We start from the raw sequence: 16,361 nt of genomic DNA on the forward strand, positions 1-16,361 counted from the left end.
TCCTTGAATATTGGAGCTGGGAGAGAACTTACATGCTGTCTGATGCCGTCTTCCCCAGCGTGGTTTTGGGGAGTAGACACCTTAAGTGAAGGCCTAGCTTCGTAAGCCTCTCAGGATCCCAGCACCTGGTGTGGAGACAGAGACTCATGCATTGCCTAGAGAAGGGAGAGAGACAGCAGAGTCAAGCGGTGGGTGGTGAGCTTTGATGGTGAACACCTGGGAGCTGAGAGGTGGTTAGGAGCCTACAAAAGAACGCCCCTTGAAGGAGGGAAGCTAGAGCTGCATCTTTAAATGGGGAAAATTTATCTTTCCCCCCCCCCGATTATGAATTTATGAAAATGAAGAAAAAATATATTGGGGCCGGGTGTGGTTTCTCACATCTGTAATCCCAGCACTTTGGGAAGCCAAGGCAGGCAGATCACTTGTGGCCTGGAGTTTGAAACCAGCCTGGCCAACATGATGAAACCCTGTCTGTACTAAAAATACAAAAATTAGCCAGGTGTGGTGATGCATACCTGTAATCCCAGCTACTTGGGAGGCTGAGGCACAAGAATTGCTTGAACCTGGGAGGTGGAGGTTGCAGTGAGCCGAGATTGCGCCACTGCACTCCAGCCTGGGCAAGACTCTGTCTCCAAAATACATATATGTGGTTGAAACACTGACATGTTGGTCTACAGGGGAGCAAAGCTACAGAAGCCTGAATTTCCTGAGGTTTGGAGGGCAGTGAAGACATGAAGAGGACAGCTCTGACCATTGTTGGAGCACAGTAAACGCGTAGGGCAGAGGGGTCTGGCTGCAACAGGAAGTATCTGGCTACAACAGGTGGTATGAGGCTGGAACCCAGAGGAAAGAAACAGGGTTGGGCTCAGCTTCGTAGAGTTAGTGAGGATTGGGCAGATGAGAACACCCAAGGAGAAAAGGGGAGAAAAGAGGGTTTAGGGGGTAGGTGTGAACGTGCCTGAGAGGCATTTCCCAGGTAAGTAGGAGTGGAACTGAGGGCGGAGTTCAGTGAGAGGGAGGGAGGAAGAAGGACACAGGAGGGGTGGGAACCAGGGTCAGCTCTGAAGAGGAGTTTGAGTGCAGGAGACAGGAGTGAGGCCCTAGTGAAGGTCATCAGAGTTGGAGATGAAGAGGTCAGCAGAATGGTAGGGGTTAGAGGGTGAGTTAGTAGAGAGGAAATGGGGGCAGAGCAAGTGTAAACAGCTATAGGTTATCCTTTGAGAAGTACACAGAGGACTGGAGACAAGTTGGTATTTTGAAAAGAAAACTGCAGCAACGCTTTGTTAGCCAGGGGGAGAGGAGCAAATCTGTAGACAGAGGACATAGGAGAAGGGGGCCATAGGAGAAGGGGGCCACAGGAGAAGGGAAGATGGAAGCTACCAGAGAGAGCAGACACTTGAAGGAGCTGAATTCCAGAAGGGGAAGGGGGGACAGCTGGGGGAAGGGAAGAGAAATATAGCCTCAGAGAAATGGGGAGAAGGAGGGGAAGTCATGGGGTTCAACCTGGACCCAGGTTTTGATCTCCTAAAAGTAAGAATAAAGGTTGAGGTTGGCTTCTTCAGGTAAGGGTGGCCAGGGTGAGGCTGGGCTGAACGGACACAGAGGGAGGATTGGAAGTGCTGTTAAGAATTTGGGAGTCAAAGGAGCAATCTAGGTGTGTGATGTGCTGCCTGGTAGGGCTGAGGTGCAGCGCAGCTGGGCTGGGATTTGCCCTGGGCGAGGCTGATGCTGCATCTGGGGTCAGGATGGAGCAAGCAAGCCATGGTCTGACCCGATTACAAATGACAGGCTCAGTACCAGGCTGAGGGCCCTAGGGGCCAGGACATGATGAGGACAGTGAGAGGCCTGCCTGGGGAAGGGAGGGACAGCTGCCAGAGCCCGGCCCAGGAGGGCCCGATGGACGAGTGTGGACAGCCATGTGGTGTGTGGGGTCAAGAGCCTGAACCCTGGACTCAAGGGCCTGAGTTCAAATGCAAGGCATTGTCATTGTCATGATTTTTAAGTATCTGAGGTAGGCTCTGAGTGGAGGGAAGGACAGGAGGAGGTACAGAAAGGGAGTGCTTGCTTCATGCCAAGGAGCGTGCTATATTCACAAATCCTCTCTAAACCACCGTGAACTAGGTGCTGTTTTACCGTTATACAAATGAGGAGATTGAGGTTCAGGGAGGGGAAGTAACTTGGCCAAGGTCACACAGCCAGTTGGTGACAGTTGATTTTCGAACGGCTTTTTTTCTGTTGCTTTGATCACAGTCCCTTCTGAGAAGTGGCTCCAAAGTCTAGCTTTCTGCTATGCCTTTTCATCAGCTACTTACTAGATGGGTGACCTTGGGCAAGTTACTTAATTTCTCCCTCAATTTTCTCATCTGAAAAACAGGGATAATAGTAACACTATCTCATAGGTTTGTAATGATAATGAATGAATATATGTAGAGGATTTGAAACAGTATCTCGTACGAAGAAAGTGCTGCTTAAGAGGGTGCTGCCATTGCTAGCATCATCATCATCATCCTCATCCTCCTCCTCCTCATGATCATCACTCCTTACAGGCTCCAGCCAGAAGCTAAGGACTTAGAGGCAGGTGAAAGAAAGTCCTGAGGCATATTAGTCCTTTAGAGAAGGTCCCATGGGGAAAGGCGAGAGAGTAGCATCCAACCAGTGATTCTCAAAAGAGACATTTTTGCTGTAACAGTGGCCTGGAGGAGCTACTGACTTTTTTGCGGGGGGGTGGGTGGGGAGAGGGAGGAATAGGGTGGGGACAGCAGGGAGTTACTCACTTTTGGTGGTAGGAGCCAGGAGTGTTAAAAGTGGTCATTCATACCCAGTTGAGAATGTGGAGGAGAAGTTCAGCTGGAAAGGATGCTTGGGGTTTAACTCCTCAGAAGAGTTGCAGCTCCAGCTATTGGAGCAGCTGGAAAAGTTATGGAAATGAGCTTGGAGGTCTGTGAGGGGCTGGAAAGAATCAGACTTAGGAGGGGGCAAGGCTTCCTGGAGGGGAGGGTGGGGGTGAGGTAGGCTGAGGGATCTGGACAGTAAGCAGGGGCAATGGAGAGCCATGGGGTTCTGGATGAGGGACATGATATATTTGGGGAGATTACTCATGCAGCCAGGGAAGAGGTTGGGTTGGAGAGGGAGAAAGAGGGGGCCCATTTGGGGAGTGGGAACAAACCCTAAAGGCGGTAAAGGCACCTGGACTGGTCTGGGGTTTGGGGTTGGAGCGTGCAGATAAAAGGCCACACTGATGCACATTTGAAGGAAAACTCCAAGTGTGAAGACGAAGGAGTGGCGAGTGGGCTGGGCTGGCCCTAGCAGGTGTATGACCTGGGAGGGAATTCTGGGAAAGGTGGGCTGGTCGGGGACTCAAGGTGATCACAGTGAATTTCAGGTGATGCTGGGGAGTCTGGGAGCTGTCCACTGAGGGGCTAGAGATGCCAGTTGGAAGTTAGGACCAAAGTACCGATTTGGGAATCATTATTCCACATTTATTGAGTACCCCTGACACTCAATACACATATAAAATAGGGCCCCTTGGAGGGTCGTTCCTGTGGGGTTGCTAGTTGAATTTGAAGTCCTGCTTGTAGATGAATTTGTCATAGGAAAAAGCGGAGGGGTAAAGCCCTGCAAACCTGCATCCTAAGCCTGGCTGGGCCCCTTCTGCATAGGGAGGGAGTGAGGAGAGCGCTGCTGGGAGAGTCAGCCAGAGGTTGGAGAACTAGGAGAGGGCATTGCCAGCACTGCCAGATGCAGGGAAGAGGCCCAGGAGCTGACAGAGTAGCAGAGTGGAAGCCAGGAACAGTGGAGCTGCTGAGGGTGAAGATGCCTCAGGGGCAGGAGGAATTTGGGAGTTCAAGGAGAGTGGACAGAGCCATAGTTCAGGAAGCAAGTTGAAGAGGGTGTGTACATCGCAGTGGGGAGGGCGGGGGAGGCAGAAACACTGAGGCCCACAGAGGGGAAGCGAGCAGGAGAAGAGCGTTTCCCTGAACTAGGGTTCACAGGGAACCATCCCCAACCTCAGCCAACCTCAGGTCCAAAATAGTGGATTTCTCCAGGCTCTATTCTCTGACTTCCACCTCCCTGCAACACACACACTTGACCCCAAGTTTGAGGCTATTTCCTCTGCCCTGGCCTCAGGAACATGGAGAAAAATAGCCTGTGTCCTTGCTCATCTAGCTCCAGGGGATTCCCTGCCTCCTCTGCCCTCAGCATTCCCTTCCCTAGGAGAAAGCTCTGCTCCCTTAAGGTGACCTGACTTTAGAGTTTTTCCTATTTGCCATCCTCAGTGCATATGGGCTTTCAAACAGCGTGTGGGCCACCCTGCATCTCCCACTTCCCCCAGTCATCATCTGCCACTCCTATTCAGGCCCGACTAGCCTTTTCTTGGCTGTTGCTTTGATCACAGCCCCTTCTGAGAAGTGGCGCCCTGACTCCCTCCCCGACCAGCTCCCTGGTCTCTTTGAGTCTGTCACCGGAGTTAGGAATCTGCATAGGATGTTGAAAACTCCTCTCCTCTAGGAATCCTCCTCCAATTGGGCTCATTCAATTCTTATTGCTCCTTTCCTCGGTTGAATCTGTAGATATGGGGTCCACTTAGATAACTTTGCAGATAAAAAGCAGCTCGTGCTGTGCTATCTAACTGGGAACCATTTTTGCCTCTATTGCATTATAATATTCTGCAAGGGAACTCACCTAGTCCAGGGGTTTCCAAGGATATTTTTAACCTTAGAACCTTCAATTCTGAATGTACACACAGACACACACACACACACACACACACACACACACACACACACACACACAGATAAAAGCAGAAATATGTTGGCTGAAATTTACCCTTGCTCTAACCTTCACCCATAGCAGCCCTAGACGCTCCTGAGAACCCTTAGAGCTCCACAGAGCACATTCTGAAAGCCCAATTTCTTCATTTACAGATGAGAAAGGCCCAGAGAAGTGAAGGGACTCTCCCAAGGTCACACAGCAGGAGCAAAAACTCAGGATTCCCCCAATTCCTCCCAATCCTAGCATTCTAGGACTTATTAACTTCCAGCCAAGCTCTCCCTCTAGTGTTTTTTAAAAATATAATTTGTGTTTTTCATTCGTTCACACAGCAGATATTTACTGAGCACTTACTATGTGCCCAGTACACAGTCTGCCCTTAAGACTATTAGGTACAAGTCCTAGGAGTCAATGGGAAGCAAAAACAGACACTGTCTGTCTTCATAGGGCTTTCAGTCTAGTGGTAGGGACTGAAAAACTACATGCATGAGAAGTGCCACAAAGGAGAGATCAACGTTATGATAAAGAGGGCTCACTAATGGGGGATTTAACTTAGTTAGAAAGTCACCCACAGCTGAAGCTAAAGATAAACTAGGAGAAGAGAGAAGAGTGTTCCAACAGATCCAGCAGCAGCACATGCAAAGCCCCGGTGGCAGCGGGGAGTGAGATGGGGTGAAGGGATGAGAGAAGGCTGGTATGGCTGGAGCTCTGGGAGCCATGGCCAGATGGGCAGGCAGGGGCCACATACCAGATGGGCTATGCAGGCTGTTAAGTAGTGCTGGGGCTTTATTCTAGGATTAGATTTGTGTTTCAAAAAGATGTCTCCAGTTGCAAAGGGTAACTGAATGCCCTGTCCCCAACCCTGACGGAGGTGGGTTCCTTTCATTCTGTCTCCTTCTTTGGTCTGTTCTTCTGACTAGTCACATTCTGCTTGGGACATTCTTAGCAGGGCTTGTCTCCACTTGTTGTGTGATATCTATTTCAGCTCTAAGGTACATATGTGTGTATCTTAGTGTGTGAATGTATTGCCACTGTATCATTCAATAAATATTAAGTTATTAAGTGCTGCTATGAAGCAGATACTGTCAAATTATCATGGGCAACGAACATCCTGAGTGATTGTGTGTCTGTGTGTGCAACGTTGGTGAATTGTGTCATGAGTGTGAATGTGTTAACCATGTGCTGTAAGTGACTGACCACATGGGTAGCTGTGTTCTTGTATGGTTGTCGGTGTAAGTCTGTTGTAGGTGTCATTACGTGTGACTGTCATAGTGGTTTTGTGTGTGACTTGATATGACAGCATCGCGTGGCTGAGGTGGTGAGTGGTTGTGTGTGTTACTGTGCAGTGTGAATGTACGACTGTCAGCATGTGTGCCCTAACCGGGTGACACTTGGTGGGTGTGAAGCGTCTGTGGGTGGCATGGGAGACCCCATCTCCTGCTGTAAATCCAGGGCTGAATGAGCTCCCCCTGGAATGTTGGGGGTGCTCTTCATGGCCCCGGGATGATTAATGCAGGGAGTGGAGCCTCTGCCTGGTGGCCCTGGGATGTTGGAGAGTAGGAACCTCCCCCACAGAGCTGGAGGGGAGAGGGGAGATGGGGGCAACCGGGCGGGCCAGGGCTGGCCAGACAGGGCCAGATTAATAAAGAGGGGCCTAGGGGAGGGAAGGCCAGGGCAGGCGGCTGCGGCGGGAGGCGGCCGAGATGAAAGTGGCCCGGCTGGTGGGCAGGCAGGTGGCCTCTCCTGGCCCTGTCAGCACTTTTTAATGTCCCCTTGGTTAGAATGTGTGGGAGGAGTGGGGCGAGGGAAGCGAGAGCTCACCTTTCCCAGGCCCTGGAGGAGGGGGCCGGGTCAGCTGCTAGAAGTGGGTTTTTTTGGTGGGGCGGGAGGCACGCGTAGGTGTAACTGAGAGGAAGAGTCTGGGCCATGCCACCTCCCTCTGCCACTAAAACGTTACCTTAGCTCAGTCTGTCTTGGACAGGCAGGATCAGGCAGCAGCTGGGGAAACAGAAAAGCAGAAGAGAGGTAGAAAGGGATGGCTCTGTGTGTGTGTATTACTGTCCAGGATATGGACTGGACTTGCATAAATTAATGTGTGTGAGGCCGAGTGCCTGAGACTGTGTGAGCAAGGCAGTGTGTGTGTGTGTGTGTGTGTGTGTGTGTGTATTCAGCTCTCTGTGTGTGGGAATTTAAATGGTAAAGCAGGAGGCTGGGCCCTGGCTTGGCCTACTGCTCATGTGTGGCTTCGGGTAGGGCCTTTACCCACCCTGCGCTGTGTTGCTTGTCTCTAAGTCGAGATAAGGGTGTCTGTTTCACAGGATGGGTGTGAAGCTTCAGTTGGTGGAAATGTCCAACTGTAAGTGTGTGAGTATGCAATGTCATTGTTAATAATTGAATGTGGGTGTGTTGGGTGACTGTGTGTGATGGTGTGGGTGTGTCTGGGGGCCTGGGGCACTTTGTGGGTCAGTCACAGTGGGTGTCTGGGTGAGAGGACAAGGCTGTTAGTGTGAGCTCTGTCTGCGTGAGTCTGTTGTGAGTGGAGAGGTGTGTAGATGTGTGTTTGGCAGTTATATTGAAGTATATGGATATATTGGTGTGGATCCTGAAGTGGTAAGTGTCAGTCTTTGTGTGCTTGTGAATGTGTGTGTCCTTATCATTGTATGTAACTGTTTGCACTGGATTCCTTTGTGTCTCTTGGGGTACATCCGAGTTGCCCTGGAGACTTAGATGGAGTGTGTGCTGGCTGTGTGGGGGATGTGTAGGGATGGGGTTTGTGTGTCTTTGTGCCCTGCGTGTGTCCTAACATGAGTGTGGCTGAATGTGCCTTTGTCTCAGTGTTGTGAATGTGATGGCGTGTGTGGTGCCTTGGTGTGGCTGTGTGTGAGTGTGTGTGACAGTGTGTGTGTGCGTGTGTGTGTTTGGTGAGCGGCTCTGCTGCCTTAAGCACCTTTCGAATACATTGGCCACAGCTCATTGAATCCTTTAACAATCTGACTCTGCTCTTCCTTCCCCGTTTTTTCTAATTCAGTTCCTCTTATTACAAAAATAAAAAATAAAGCGCTGCCCCTTTCCAGTGGCTGGCCCTACGGAGCCCCCGCCTCGGGACCAGCCTCGTTTCACTCCATTTCGGAGAAAACGGGAAGTCGGTAATTTTAAAAAATATTTTCTACTTTATTTGGGATTTAATGTTCTTACAGAATCCTGCTGCCTCCCTCTGCCCCCCCACCCATCCACCCCCAGCCCCGCATGCAAGAGGCGTAATGGCCCGTTCAGCATATTAGGGGAGCCGAGCGCGCGCGTGTGTGCACACTTGGATAAAAACACACAGAGACCCGCAGCAGACACACATACAAATACACAGCAGCTCAAAAATATACTCAGACACGAACTCAAGCACTCTACCCTCATGCCACTCAATATTCACACTGAAATACCATACAAAGACAGAGACCCATTCCCAGATACTCCAAAGGGAAAGAGAACCAGGAGCACTGTCAGAGGAGAACCTCTGGAGACATGAAGGAGGCAGGTGGTCAGAGATAGGAGGAAGGAGAGAGGCAAGTTCACGGTGAGCGACAGTTTGGAAGTTACTTTTATGCTGTAAAGGAATGTGAATTGAGAAGTCCAGGGAAATGAGTTGGGGCCTTGATCCCTGGGCCAGGTGTTGCACCATTTTGTACAAGGGAACACTGCATGGTCAAGAAATGATTACTCAAGGTCATGCAGGGAGTCAAGAGAAGACGTGGGGCTGGGCGTGCTGGCTCACACCTGTAATCCCAGCACTTTGGGAGGCCAAGGAGGGTGGATCACCTGAGGCCAGGAGCATAAGACCAGGCTTGCCAACATGGTGAAACCCTGTCTCTTCTAAAAATACAAAAATTAGCTGGCTGTGGTGGTGGGTGCCTGTAATCCCAACTACTCAGGAGGCTGAGGCAGGAGAATCGCTTGAACCCAAGAGGCGGAGGTTGCAGTGAGCAGAGATCGTGCCACTGCACTCCATCCTGAGTGAGACTGAGACTCCCTCTCAAACAAAAAGAGTAGATGGGGGAAGAGAAATAAGGAATCCTGTGCCCTCCTATGGGGGCATCAGGGCACTAAACACTGTGTGTGTGTGTTTGTAAGATGTGTTTTTGAACATCGCTGGCTTAAGTGCCATCCACATACTAGGATCAACAAATGTTTGCAGAGGCTGGCAGTACCTGATGCGGCACTGTATGTCTGCAAATGTATATTTGAGGATTTGTGTGTGCACATGCATGGGGGGATCATGCCTGTCCTATTCATCTCCGTATCCCCATCACTTAACAAAGGGCTTGGCACATAGTACTCAATCAATATTTGTCCAAGCATGAATGAATTTATAGAATCCCTCAGGGATCTCAGGTATAGGAGGGCCTGATCACCACTGGTAGAGACCGTGGCAGCTCAGCCTCTGGGTGGGGCCTGGGAAGGTGAGACATAGTAACTCTGGCCAACTTGCTGCCATCGCTGTTGCTATGAGGGCCCCTGTGGTCTGTGTTCTGTCTAAGGTAATGAGTTTCATGAGTTATTTCAGACCATTCTGTGCAGGGAGGGGAAGAAAACAAAAGACCTGTCCACTCGTTAAACATGGGACAGGTAAGGGAGAGAAGGGCAGTAGTGGACGGAAACTCAAGATGGATAGATAGCGACAGATAGGCATACTGATGAAACACACCAACTGGTGGATAGATTTATTTCTAGAGAGACCAAAAAACAAATAGAGACATAGATAAATAGATATACAGATAGACACACAGACTGACATGAATAGGCAGGCAGGCAGACAGTCCTGAGGAGTGACTGACAGATAGACCAACAGACAGGCAGACGAATTGATAGACAGACAGATGGACAGCTGGTTGCACAGAGAAGATGGACGCATAGCTCAGGACACAGAATGGAGCTGGTTCTGCTGATGGCCTACCCTGCAGCCAGGCCCTACATTCCATCGTTCTTTGTTAAGGAACCTGCTTTTGTGTGTTTGAAGTCCAACGCTTTGGGGAAAGTTGAACCCTTCCCTTGTCTAAGAGGTGGACTCTTAATTGTTCTAGGAAAATCATGGTAACTCCATTCATCTTGGATGGATGATTTGGGAATGGACATATGATACAATCCTTTTTTTTTTTGATATGAAGTTTCGCTCTTGTTGCTCAGGGTGGAGTGCAATGGTGCAATCTTGGCTCACCACAACCTCTGCCTCCTGGGTTCAAGCGATTCTCCTGCCTCAACCTCTTGAGTAGCTGGGATTACAGGTATGCACCACCACACTCAGCTAAATTTGTTTTTTTTTTTTTTTTTTGAGACGGAGTCTCGCTCTGTCGCCCAGGCTGGAGTGCAGTGGCCGGATCTCAGCTCACTGCAAGCTCCGCCTCCCAGGTTCACGCCATTCTCCTGCCTCGGCCTCCCGAGTAGCTGGGACTACAGGCGCCTGCCACCTTGCCTGGCTAGTTTTTTGTATTTTTTAGTAGAGAGGGGGTTTCACTGTGTTAGCCAGGATGGTCTCCATCTCCTGACCTCGTGATCCACCCGTCTCGGCCTCCCAAAGTGCTGGGATTACAGGCTTGAGCCACCGTGCCCGGCCAAATTTGTATTTTTTGTAGAAACACGGTTTCTCCATGTTGGTCAGGCTGGTCTTGAACTCCTGACCTCAGGTGATCCACCTGCCTCGGCCTCCCAAAGTGCTGGGGCTTACAGGCGTGAGCTAGCACGCTTGGCCTATGATACAGTTCTGACCATTGATATGTGGGAGGTAGTCTATTACGGAGCCTTTTGGGAAATTTTACCTCAGTCTTAAAAGGGATAGATGGAAGGGATGTGCCCCTTCCGTCCTTCTGGATTCTCGACTTTGCTATGTGAAGATGTAATATGTTGGGTTGCTCCAGCCTTTTTGACACCCTGAGTTTCAGCCTGAGTTCAAAAGCTGACGTGCCAAGGATGACAGAGAAGAGATGTGAAAGGAATCTAGGTGCTGGTGATGCCATGGGGCCACGTTAATCAGAGAGATAAACAGGTAAACTGAGGAGCTGACAGTTGCAAAGATCATCAGACTCCGAGCCCCTGATGTTCACGTTTAGCACCTGTTATATACTTGTTTCTATTGACTATGTGATTTTCTAATTTGGGAAAAACATTCTGTCTCTGTGTCTGTCTCTGTCCCTTCCTCCCTCTCTCCTCTCTCTGCCCCCTTCTCTCCCCCTTCCCCTCTCTTTTCCTTTTCCCTCTCCCCTACCCTCCCCCTCTGCCTCCTCCTCCCCCATCTACCTGCTTCTGTCTCTAAGAGTCCCCATACCCATGGCTCAGCTCTGCCTCCCATAATAAGGCATTTACTTGTGTGTCAGAGGCTGCCTCTGAGTAGGGTCTGGATTTGGGATGGTGAGGGGAAAGGCTGGGAACCACGGGAAGGCAGAATACCTCCTTCCACCCCCTACCCCATGCCCGGTGAGCCCAAGCAGTCTTTCCCCCAAATCCATCAACTAAGTCCTGGCCTAGGGTTCTTTCCCTGACCACCCCCTCTTCCTTCCTACCAGGATTCCAAGGACCTGGGGTTAGACCTCTGAAGTAAGTCATCCTTTGAGATCTGTTCCCTTTTCAGGCTCGAGTCCAGCCTTTGGACTTGCTTTTTTTTTTTTTTTTTTTGAGATGGACTCTCGCTCTGTCGCCAGGCTGGAGTGCAGTGGCACGATCTTGGCTCACTGCAACCTCCGTTTCCTGGGTTCAAGTGATTCTCCTGCCTCAGCCTCCCGAGTAGCTGGGACTACAGGCACCTGCCACTGCACCCAGCTAATTTTTGTATTTTTAGTAGAGACAGGATTTCACCATATTGGCCAGGGTGGTCTGGAACTCCTGACCTCAGGTGATCCACCCACCTTGGCCTCCCAAAGTGCTGGGATTATAAGCGTGAGCCACTGCACCCAGCCAGGACTTGCATTTTTGTTATCGGGCATGGAAATGATGGCAAACAGATGGCCGCAAGGGTAGGAGGACCACCAACCCCCACAAAAAAACTTGGTTCTCCCCGTTTTTGTGTTCATCTCAGTTCTTGGCCACTTTATGAATCTCTGAGTTTCTCAATTAAACAAAAAATATCGAGCTCCTACTCTGTACAAGGCACTGGCTGGTGCCATGGGAGACAAATGAGAAATAAGACAAGTTCTTTTTCTGAAGGTATCTTCTCTTTTTCTTCTTCCCTTTGTATGTATCTCTCTTTGGGTGTTTCTGTCTTTCTCTTAGTCAATTGATCAAGAAGTATTCATAGGACAAGGCATTGTATGCCATGCATTTGGGCTCACTTTCCTCCTCTAACTCCGCCCTCTCTTCATGCCATCAGCACTCTCCCTGTACTGTCCATCTCCAGGTCCCACTTCCACTGCAGCAAGATGATGAGAGTTACGTGCTGTCCAAGAACAGGAGACCCCAAGGGACTGATGACTCTTTGGTGGTCCCCTTCTCCTTTCACCCAGATAATCTGTCAGGGGACCAGGGGAATGTCGCAGATGACTTCACAAGCATGCAGGCAAAGGGTGACCCCAGGGGATTCCTCCTGGCTGTCACAGCTTCCCTCCTCATCTTTGCCCCCCATCTCCTGTTGCCTGGCTATTCTTTCTGAAGCATTATTCCAAGCAAGTGCCCCACTGGCAAAGATGGTTCAGTGTGAGATTCTGAGCTCTGCACCATATGGGCCCAACTCACCCCTTCCAATTCCCCTACTCCCACCGCCCACAAGACCTTCAGGACTGGCCACCTTCCCTGACAGCCAGCAGTTTCCTGCTTCACCACCATCCACATTATATTAACACAGCTTTTAAAGCCGCACTTAAAAGTCACCTGTTCCAAGAAGTCTTCCCTGGTTCCCCTACAAGAGGCTCCAACTCAGACCCACAGGCACCAAACACGCCCTTTTATACATGCATACCGACAACCAAGGTTGACATCAGTACCAACAAGTTCATGGCCATGTCTTGTGCTTTCCACCCTGCCCTGTTCAGAGTTCCAGGCTCCTCCAGGCTCGTGGACAGCTCACCCCCAAGACTCTTTCATATTCTGAGTTCCACACTCCCCTGGGCCCCAGTGTGTCCAAGCAAGCCCCGGAGTGTCCTTTGGGTCATGGCCCCAACCTATTCCCTCAACCTTCTTCATTACCTGCCTAGACAGTGGCATCTTCCTTCCTCCCTTGCCCTGCCCTTCCTCCTCCTCCTCCTCCTCAACATCAACAAGTTTCCTTATAACCTACTATGTGCAGGGTATAGTGAATAACAGTAGTGAATCTTCACTGGGGGGTTATCACATGCCAGCCTGACCTGTACAATCTCACTTCATTCTTACAACAACCCTAAGAGGCAGGCACTATTATTATTCCCATTTACAGATGAGTCGATCTCATTTCACAGATGAGGTCCCTCCCACACCTAGAGCACAGACGCTGGAGCCAGACTGCCCAAGTTCTAATTCGACCTCTTTCTAGCTGTGTGACCTCAGGCAAACTACTGAGTTCTGTGATTCACAAATATTTCCCGTGCTCCAGGCTCCCATTCTTTACCTTCTTCAGCTCCCTGGACAGGCCTTTCAGCTGATGTTTAGCAGACCTTTGAGACCCTTAAATGATGCTTCCTCAGGGTCTTGACCCCTAGACAGCTCCTTGAATGTGACTCTCAAGGCTACATTCTACTTAACTTCTCTGTGTCCCATTTCCTCAAGTGCAAAATGAGGTTAATACTAGTGTGTACCTTGCAGGATTGTTGAGAGGACTGAGTTAGAATAGAGTGCTTAGAACAATCCCTGGCAGAAAGTCAGTACTATAAAAGCAAGAGTTACCATTTTTATTATTCTTTTGGCTCTGTGGACTCAGAATTCTCAAGTTTAGAAGAAAAGAGCTAACAGGTACCAAGTGGCCTCTATGTGCTGAGGGTCTTATAGATGGTGTCTTGATGAAAAACAAACCAAACCCTCATGAGAAGGGAGTGTCATAGCATCCCTTCCACAGATGAGATGAAGGCTGCAGATAGCTGAAGTTCCTTCCTTCCTTCCTTCCTTCCTTCCTTCCTTCCTTCCTTCCTTCCTTCCTTCCTTCCTTCCTTCCCTTCTCCCTCTCTCTCTCCCCTTCCTTCCTTCCTTCCTTTCTTTTCCTTCCTTCCTTCCTTCTTTTCTTTTCTTTTCTTTTTTCTTTTGAGGCAGAGTCTCACTCTGTTGCCCAGGTTGGAATGCAGTGGCCCAATCTTGGCTCACTACAACCTCTACCTCCCAAATAGCTGGGACAACAGATGTGCGCCACGATGCCTGGCTAATTTTTGTATTTTTAGTAGATGGGATTTTGCCATGTTGGTCAGGCTGGTCCCAAACTCCTTACCTCAGGTGATCCACCCATCTCAGCCTTCCAAAGTGCTAGGATTACAGGTGTGAGCCACCATGCCCAGCCAGGTAGTTTCTTACCCAAGGTCTCTGCCAATAAGTGGAAGATCCAGAAATTGAACTCTGATTCATTTGCTTCTAAAGTCATGCCTTTTCTAAGACACAGTGCTATTTCTTTGATGTGAGGATCAAGGATTGGGATTTGGAATTTGGAATTCAAGGATGTGAGGTCCGAGAGTGCTCATGCTTTGGGTGTTCGTATTATGACAGCTGAAAGCAGTGTTAGTGTGAGTAACTTGTTTTCAGAGTGGTCACAGTGTGTGACAGGGTGTTGAAACCTCACAGATGCAACAGTCTAGTTTGGTGATTACTGGGGGTGGAGTTTGGGAGTACTGGAGGACAGCAAGAGTCACCAAATTAATGACTTACCTGGGGCCAGGAAGTCCAAGGCCACCTGGAGATCTGATTAAGAAGCCGTGAGCAGGTGAATCGATGAAGGCAGAAGCTTTGTCATGTATTACCCCATGTTTAAAGAGCTACCCCTGGGGCTCATGGGGGACTGCGCCTTTCTCTGGTAGCACCGCAGCCCTGGATCAGAGTCTTCAGGGAGCTCAGAGCCTAGCTGGGGGGATGTGAGCACTGGGGGCTTCACAAGGAAGCAGATTCTGAGATGGATATTAATGTGCAGGGAGCTCTGGAGGTAAGAACCTGTGGAAGGGAGTGGATGGAGTCAGGTTGAGCCAAGGCCAGCCCTCTGGGGCACTCTGGAGCTGGAATGGCCCTTCAGCTTCTTCCAAGTTGTGGCCAGAGGGCTCAGCTTTTATACCCCGACACTGATGGGTCAGGGATATGAGTGCACCCAGGAAGTGGGTGTAACCTTGGGCCAGGGAGCTTTCTTCTGCTGAAGCCATTCTCCTATGGGAGCTGATGGCTGAGGCCTGTCTGCTAGCACTCTTAGCAACTGGTGATAAGTCCCTCATTGAAGGGGATCTGAGTGGCACATTGTAGTGTTCACCACAGGCACCGACCCAAACTGGAGAGAGCAGAGCATCAAAGAAGGTTTCGGTGTGAGACAATGTCTGGACTGAGGTTAGAAAAATGAGTAGGGGTTACACAGGCCACAAAAAGTCAGGAGGGGAGACAGGCAAAAAAGGGAGTTTCTGGCAGAAAGACCAGTATGTACTAAAACCCAGAGATAAAGATGGCACAGGAGAGGTGGATAGGTCTGGGATGGGAAGCCCATAAAGGATTTTAGGACAATATATGACATAATTAAGATTTGCGTTATGGAATAATCCTGGCACCGCCACTTACTAGCTGTGTTGCTAACAAGTTACTTAACCTTTCTGTGCCTTGATTGCCTCATCTGTGAAATGGGAATAATAATAGTGCCTGCCTTTTAGGGTTGTTGCAAGAATGAAGTGAGATTGTATAGCTCCGGCTGGCATGTGATAAGCCCTTAGTGAAGATTTGTTACTGTTATTCACTGTAACAGATCTGACTGGGGCAGGAGGAGACCACTGGAAGGAGGAGTTTGAAGTCTACTGCAGGGTACTGCAGAGACAATGAAGGCCAAAGCTAAGGCAGAAGCCGTAGACCAGGCCGGTTGTAAAGCTCTCAAGAGGGAAAACTCACAAGACTTAGCGATTGCTTAGATGAAAGGGGTGATGAAAAGATGGCATTCACAATGACCCCTGGGTTTCTGGTTTGGGTGGCTGCCTTTGGGAATACACAGATAGATTTGGGGCAGGGAGATTTGGTGAGTTCATTGTAGACAAGTTGAGATTGAGATTCTTGAGGAACTTCCAACAGGGGATGTAGATGTTCCGAGCTGACCTCTGAGGTCTGAATGGAAAAAAGAAGTGCCAGTGTGGTCAGGGGAGCCCTGAGCCTGGGTGAGTGTGTGGGAAGAAGGAGGTGTGGGTTGTGGATGGAGCTGTGGCAAGCACAGTCATTAAGGGGCATGTGAGAGAAATAGAAGAGTCCTCAGAGAAGACGAGGAAACCTGGAGCTGCTGTTGGCATGAAAGCCAAGGGAAGAAGGAGACCCGAGGAGGTGCCAGCAAGCAAGAAAGAGAAAGGTGGCAGAGTCGCCGAAGAGAGCAAGAGGTTCCTGGTAGCTGACTTGGAGATGAGCACTTCATCAAAGTAGTTGGTGGTAGGCAGGTTGTGATGGTTCGAAGAATGAAGCTGAAGCTGAAGGTTGCCCATTTCTGAATGGACAGA

General features: G+C 49.8%; 1 protein-coding gene across 1 annotated transcript in view; it reads left to right on the plus strand.

Annotated features, from left to right (window-relative positions):
* HIF1AN (hypoxia inducible factor 1 subunit alpha inhibitor) overlaps window positions 1–4,178 on the plus strand; it is a 32,076-nt gene extending 27,898 nt beyond the window's left edge. Inside the window, exon 8 of the transcript XR_003121050.1 lies at window positions 4,168–4,178. The gene's annotated coding sequence lies outside the window, so the exon portion shown is untranslated. The remainder of the gene's footprint in view (window positions 1–4,167) is intronic.
* Window positions 4,179–16,361: the final 12,183 nt, after the last annotated feature.

Source organism: Theropithecus gelada, chromosome 9 (assembly GCF_003255815.1).
Source record: "Theropithecus gelada isolate Dixy chromosome 9, Tgel_1.0, whole genome shotgun sequence".
In the NCBI taxonomy this organism is placed as follows: domain Eukaryota; kingdom Metazoa; phylum Chordata; class Mammalia; order Primates; family Cercopithecidae; genus Theropithecus; species Theropithecus gelada.